The sequence below is a fragment of the Dendrobium catenatum genome, unplaced genomic scaffold (genome assembly GCF_001605985.2).
Source record: "Dendrobium catenatum unplaced genomic scaffold, ASM160598v2 fragScaff_scaffold_1386, whole genome shotgun sequence".
NCBI lineage: Eukaryota > Viridiplantae > Streptophyta > Magnoliopsida > Asparagales > Orchidaceae > Dendrobium > Dendrobium catenatum.
The window spans coordinates 307,388-315,463 of record NW_021319848.1 but is presented as its reverse complement, the minus strand read 5'-3'; positions in this window follow the sequence as shown (position 1 = coordinate 315,463).

The window sequence follows — 8,076 nt, the reverse complement described above, 5'->3', positions numbered from 1 at the left end:
AGCCGTTCGATTCGAGTATAGACTCGTCAAAATCGGAGACCGTTGGTAACTAAATTGCGTTTGAACCTTCAACAGCGCTTTGAGCCCTTAATTCGGATTCATTTGGGCTTGGATTGGTTGATCTTGGTGTCTTGGGTTTGTATTCCTGAGACGCTCAGTTCGACTATAAGTTTGCTGAAATCGGAGTTGGATGGTCTCCGAATTAATTTTTGAAGTTTCCAAACTTGATTTTGCATTGAGATTCTGCCGATTAAGATAATTTTTGACGACGTATCAATTATTATTTATATATTACTTGTGACGAGTCAAAACGGGTTAATGAAGCCATTGAAATTGAATTCAATTTGATTAATTTGATTTGATTTCATTTCGATTGGTGTGTAGCAAATTTTGGTTTAAAAGAGTTGATTTGAGTTGAATTAGAATTGGATTGAATTGATTTTGATTCGAGCTGAGTGGTAAGTTCGAGTCGATGCTACTCATTAGGTGTCCACCTAAAGAAATCCTAAAGGCGACGTCTACACTAGGCTACGAAACTAGGTGCTAGAATTGAATCCGGGGAAATTGACTCGACTAATGAGGTCAAACAAATGGACCCCCAATAGAGGATAAACTTCCAAAGTTTATCGTGCGTATTGGGTTGACCGAAACGATCAACTAGATCCATAGTATAAGTTAAAGATTTGAGTATAAATTGAAAATTTTGGATTGAAAGAAAATTAGGAATAAAGGTTATAGAGTTACAAGTTGGATTGTGATTTTGAAGTTGATATTGGCATTGATGGCTTTAGCAAATAATAAACTATAAGATGTATATTATTTAAAAAGTCAAGATATTTTGAAAAGTAATGAGTTTGACACGAACAGGAATTTTGAATTGATTTTGATATGATTAAAATTTTTATAAACTAAAGATAACTTAAAGTTCATAGTGAAGAGAAAGGATGCCTGAGGGAGCTTATACTTCTCTCTTCGAAACGAAGATAGGATGTACTAGAGGAAAAATTTAATTTTAACTAAGATGAATAGGATCCCGTAAGGAGGACTTATACCTAAGACGGATTAAGGATTTACATTTAATGAAAGAAGATGCCTAAGCTAGGGATGCGTATACTCTTACCTCGAGATGAAGATTAGTGATGGCCACTAGGGATGCTTACTCACTTAACTCCAGAGGATCAATAGGATGCCAGAGGACTTATACCTAAACGATTAAGATTTTCAATGAAGAGGAAGATGCCGCTAGGATGCTTATACTCTCCTCGGAGATGAAGATTAGGTTGATCCACTAGGGATCTTTACTCTACTCCAAAGATGTCAATAGGATGCCGTAGGAGGACTTATACCTAAAACGGATTTAAGATTTAACATTTCTGAGAGAAGATGCCGCTAGCGGATGCTTAATTCCTCGGAATTGAAGATTAGGATGCCAACAAGCGGATGCTTAATCCAACCCAGATGTCAATAGATGCCGTAGACGACTATACCTAAAGACGGATTAAGATTTAACATTTTAAGAAGAGAAGATTGCCGACGCCTAGGGAGCTTATACTCCCAGAAATGTAAGGATTAGGATGCCACTGATTAGTTGGATGGCTTATGCCTAACTCCAGAAATGCAATAGGATGCCGTAGGAAGGACTTTGACCTAAAGACGATGATTTAACATTAATTGAGAGCGAAGATGGCGGATGCTTATACTCTCTCGGAATGAAGATTAGGATGCCGACTGGATGCTTATCCTAACTCCAAAAGATGTCCAATAGGATGCCGTTAGGAAGGACTTAGACCTAAAGACGATTTAAGATTTAATTAATGGAAGAAGATGCCTAGGATGCTGTTACTTCTCTCGGATGAAGATTAGATGCCAACTAGGGAGTGCTCCTCAAGAGTCATGGTACGTAGGAGGACTAACTAAAACATTTAAGTTAACATTTAATGAAGAGAAATGCCGCATGCTTATACCTCGTGAAGATAGGACTAGGGCTACTCTAATCCAAAGTCAATAGGATGCCGTAAGGACTTAACCTAAAGACTGATTTAAGATTAGATTTAATGAAGAGAAATTGATTTCTTTAAAGTTTGAATCTTTTCCCTAACCACAAAATGACATTGAACAACTTGCAAATGTTCTACTGGAGATCATAAGCTTTTATTAGTATGTCATTTTCTAGAGGGACAGAAAAAATTTTGAACGATTGATAGACTTGAAAATCTTTTTTTGAATAAAATTTTGTTTTATCCTTCATTATAAATGATCTTTATAACTTACAAATAATCCACTAGGATTATGTTTTTTATATCGGATCATCATATGTGAGAAAAACAAAAAAAAGGGAGTAGTTTGATCATCTTTGATAAGTAAATACTTAACAAAGCATCTCGACTACTATGAGAAATGCAAGATTTTGTTTAAAGATTGATTCTATGATTGAATTTTTTCGATTAACTCGAAGAAAATAATATGAATTTTCTAGAGTCTTGTTTTATATTATTCTAAGAGAACTAAATGCAACATGATAAAATTTTCCTTAGAAATTTTTAACTTTTGCATGAGTTTGTTATAGAACAATGAGTATATTTGAGCATCCTTATAGTGAAACACTAAGGAATATCAAATACTCATAAGATGAGAAAAGTTGATTTTCATTCAGAGAAGTGAAAGCTATTTTTCATTTGATAATTTTCTTATTAATATTGAAAGTGATCATTAAGTTTTAATCATCTTAACCCAATGAAAAAGACATGGGAAAAGATTCAAAAACTCAAGAAGAATAGGTTGACTCCTCTAAATTAAATATTTGTAATATGAACCAAATGAGTTTAATCAAATAGTCAAACTTAACACTTTCTTTCAAAGAAAATTGTAGTTTCAAAATATTTTGAATTTCAATGCTATGAGAAAGATAATGGGGATAGAGTTGTTTAGGACTCTAACATCCATTCTAGTTTATGATAAAGATATACCTGAATTGAAATTTTATATCTATTTGACGAGCCATCATAGACTTTATCGGGAATAGAATCCTCCAATTCTAACATCAAGATTAGTCAATATGGACTAGGTCAAATTGTAGTTTTGATTTTGTTTGAAGTTTGACAAAATTTAAACAAAGGTATCATCGACATCACTAAGGATAGAACCCCTCATGTTCTAACATCCTAGTTAGTCAATATAGATTTAAAATTTGGATTAATCTATTCATAATGAATGAGAACATTAGACAATTATCTCAAAACCAAAAAGGGATGTCCTTTAGTTTAGTTTCAAAATTTTGATATCAAGAAAGTGATTTTATATCCATAAATATCACTAGATATCTAGCATCAGGATCCTTCTAGAATCTCATTCAAATTGGAAGATGTCAAAAGAGAGTTGAAGATATTTGGATTAATGGTTTGTTTATGCATCTCAATTAGGTTAGTATTAAAACCAAATGCACAACCATCACCATTATAATTCAATTAGATTGATCATTTATGTGATTTTTTTATAAGTAATTTGAAAATCTGAACTGAACTACTCAAGTTGCTAACTAGAGAGGTTCGAGATTTAGATTTTGTTAACCCAGATCAAAGCTCCTAAAAGCAAAATGGGGTTTCCTTCTTTATTTTTCTTGAATAAGATATATATCAAAAGAGAATAAATAGAGGTAGAAATTCAATATTTCAAATTTTTAGATGATATTTATATTTTACATCTATAGAACATCAATGCTTGATGATGAACCAAATTTTGAATTCTCAAAATCAAGTGTTAAAAATACTAAAGGATGAAATAGGTCCTTTGATATTTAAGATTTAAAAAGGAAGCCATCTTTTTTTTTTTCTACATTTTATAATGTGTTCTTTTTTTTTTTTTTTTTTTTTCTTATTTTTTTTTTAAGAGGCTTCCTTTATTAAATCTTGTAATTATTATTTCGTTGTAAAATCATCTTCCAAGTATAAGAGTAAAAAAATTAACACTTTTATACAAGGAAGATGTAATTTACAATTGGACCGCATATAGTATGAATAAACAACTTAGTGAGATAATTATAAAATAAGTTCATCAACTGCAAGATGCTTATGAGATGTATAACGATAAAAGATAATAAAGACTTCCACCTCCTCCAATTTCAATTTGACATATATCTTAATTTAAAAGAAGTTATTTAGGATATCATAATGGTGAACCCAAATATGATAATTTTTTTTTATTATTACTGAAGAAGGAAACATTTAAATGTATGAAATCGATAACTTAGTATCAATTCAAGAATGTTAATTTATTTTGAGGAAAACACATGATAAGGAATTTAACCATATCATGGTTAACCATAAATAAAGAACTTGAATGTCCTAAGTTTTGACTCAAATAAGAAATTTAAGATGATCAATCTTTAATAAGAACTGCTCATGAGTTTTTTTCAAATGGTAATAAAGCCAAGTAAACTTAGCTAATATTTATTTTTAAAATATTACCATAAGAGAAAACTTCATAAACAAAAGCTTTTATGTAATTGTTTATTTTCATCATATGCCATAAAATCCCAATTCTATAGAGTTAAACCACATGGGAGAGGACAAATCGTCGTATCCATGTAGTACCTAGAAAAGGATTTAAAGGCATATTAAACTTTTAACCTACAAGAAGGTTTAAAGGTGAGGGAATTTAGAATGATTTTCAAAACTTTCAATATATCAACAATAATTATTCATTCCTAAGATTAGAAAAATATAATATGGTTGAATATAAGATTTGAAAATATATTTGAATTTAATTCAGAATTGCTAGGAACCTAGCAAAATTAGCTAAACTTTTGTGCTTTGAGGTTCAAAAGGAAATGAGATTAAATTATCTTCATCTAAAGCGTTAATCACCCAAGTGGAGGGAGGGAGGGAACACACTTTTTTTTTAGCATTGATAACCATTGGTCTTTTCTTTAATGTTTAGAGGAGTCAACCACAATGAAGTTTTAATTAAATTTAAGGAAGATAGAGGTAAATTTCTTTTTAAAAGAAATCAACCTCTATTTTCTCTAGCAAAAATTATTTTATAAGCTTACTTGTTATCGAACCTTCAAACTTTTCTCAAATCAAATTGAATTTAATCTTAAAATCTTGCATATATCAATTTGGACCTGTCCTAGCAAACATATCAAGCTACAAAGGACATGTAACTCATATGTTATAGAAAAGTTTTGATTTGAAATTTGAGCTTTTGACCTGTCTCTACCACAATATTAAGCTTATAAAATATATAACTATAATATGTTGTTTAGATAAGGAGAAAACTTGATTTTGATTTAAAGCTCAAAATTAGGATTTGTTCTAATCACATATTCAGTTATAAAAATATATAACTGCAATATGTTGGTTAGGACACAAGAAGTTTAAACTTTTGAAGACTTAAAAAAAAAATCTTCTCTCTTCTCGACGAGACGAATCCAATGAGCCCAAGATCATCAAATTCCGAACTCATTAAGACCTTCAAATGTCCAACGAACGGTCCACGGTCAAAGTGTTCAGCAACAACCCATAACCACCCACTCTCCCTCTCCCTCAACCCAAAACCGCCCCTCATCCTCTAATACATGACACATCCAAGCCTTCATCCTCTCATACATGACATGTCCAAGAACTCCTTCTCCCATTGGCAAGGAACTCCAACACCCGCTCTCCTCTCCTCTTCAAGTTACACGAAATCAGCCTCCTCTCCATATGAAGCCTCCTCCATTGTTCCTACATCAGTTGCAGGCCGGCGATCTTCTAAATCTTGAGTATATCCTCTACATATTCATCTTCTTTCTTTTCCTTTTAACAATTTTAATGATGAAAAAGTGATTTGAGAAAGTTTAGTGCTATCATTTTAAAAGGAGAAGAAAGTATATTAGATTAAAAATGTGAGAATTTTTCTTTCCATTGTTTTCTCTTATTGCAAAGAGAAGGATTCTCTTTCATTTTTTTAACTCAATTTTGTTTGGATTTTCAACGATTCTTGAATGTTTGAGTTGTTAGATTGGAGATGCTCTTTTCATTTATTTTCTGTTAAGTTTAAGAATTTATTTTCTCTTTTGAAAAGTTTCTTGAGCATGTATAGAAGAGATATGAAATGATTCATCAACTGCATCTTTCATGGTCAAGATTATTTATGTTGGTTGCTTTAACTGTAAAGAGAAAGTTTAAAAGTATTACATGTATGATTACGTCCCTTATCATTTAAAGCAACGATCTTTTGTTTGAAATCTTGGTTTATCCCTTTATAGAAATTGTGTTTGAATTATCTATAATAGAGATTTCGAAAGAGCATTGGTATATTTTCTTCTTCTTAATAACTCATGATCATAAAAAATTATAATCTTGATGAATATGGTATATTGTCGGTAGACTCAAGTGAGATTAGTAAGTTTGTTGAAATCTCTACTTATACTTCATATTTCAATTTTAGAGAATAAGTGGTTCAAATGCAAGTTTGTGTGTTCTACATTGAGAATTTTCATAAGTCTTTGGAAAGAGTAAGTTAGCATCAATTGTTCTTTCTCATTATTTTTGTTGAAAAGTGTAAGTTTTAAAATGAAAATATGTGGATTTTGAATGGTGTGTTTCGAAAGCTTTTTGTGTGAGACATTGGAAAGTAAAGTGCATTATAAATGTGTACTCTAAAAAGGTGGATTATATATACGTTTTCAAAGAGAAAATAAGTATGATTTTGAAATGAGTTTTTGTGGTTTTGAAAGGTGAATAGTGAAACAAATTTTTGTGTTTAAGTTTGAAAAGTGAAAGTGTAAGTGTATGTTAGAAAGGTATTGTATTGAAACATGCAAAAGTAAAGTGTTTAATTTTGAGGTAAATGTATATTTTCGAAATTGGAACTTGTATGTTTTACAAATTGGAATGTGTGATTTTAAAAAGTGAATTTGTGTGTATGTTTAAAAAAAAAAAAAAAAAAAAAAAAAAAAAGTAAATATTTGGAAGAAAGTTCTGAAACAAATTCTAAAGCCAGATCCTGGAATCAGTTCAATCAGTTTGAGTTTGGGCACGACCCGATGCGAGCGGGATCCGTCCCGATCGGGTTGGGTTGTGACACGTCTGCCGGTGGCGGTCGAAACCAATGGAGAACAAGTTTCGGTGGTCACCCCAGGCCGCTCCTAACCCAAGGCCTTCCAAAGGCAGTGGCTCACTGGCTTGACGCTCACGAGCCCTCTGGGACGGTGCCCCCTTCCACATGGCATCAATCCAAGGCCCCTCTGGCGCAATCCCAGTCGTCCATGCTCGCGGAAGATGACTGAATAGGGTAGAGCTCCCCAGACCTCAGCATTCAATCCCAGACATTTTCAAATCCTTCCCTGAGCTCCTTTGACCTCCCAACACCTTCCCCCAGCTTCCCAGACGGTCCCTTCGATCCGTTCGAGCGAACTTCGGCAAAAGCTCTCGGCGTCCAGCTAGAAGTCGTACCTCCGGCCGTCTTCCAATCCCGGCGTCTGAAGGAGATCTACTCGTCATCATCCCCTGAAGCTTCATGATAGAGAATCTCATTTGTTGAGACCTTCTCTATGGTAATCTTTCTATCCCGAGCTCCCTAGTTAGGAAGTCCGGTCAAGTGTGAAGGAAACCTTCCCCCCAACGGATTTCCACCGTTGGCTTAAAAGTTTTCGTTCTCCTGATCCTTCCTGTGAAATTTCGTCGAAGTTCTCCGGCGGGATCGCCTGGATCACGCCAGAGAAGGTCCACGGTCTCGGGTTCGTGCGGGAGGTTGAAGATGAAATCCTGTCCGTTGATTCCAATCAACGGCACAGATTAGATCCCGCAGTCTCGGAGCCCATTTGATCCTAGCCGTCTGATCTGCCATCCGACGGCTATGGTTAATTGAATGTTGACGGTCAGCGCCAATGATTGCCCCGCCAATCGTGACACGCTGCATGTAAAGTGTGGCTGACTGTGTAATGGCCAGATTTAAAATTCCAGAAAATTCACAGGATCTTCAAAAATCCATATCTCCCTGCACACTTGATCAAATTAGGTGTTCTTAGGCTCATTGGAAAGGTCTCAGGGAGACCTACAAAAGCCTTATGGTTCCAGGCCTTGGTTGCATATG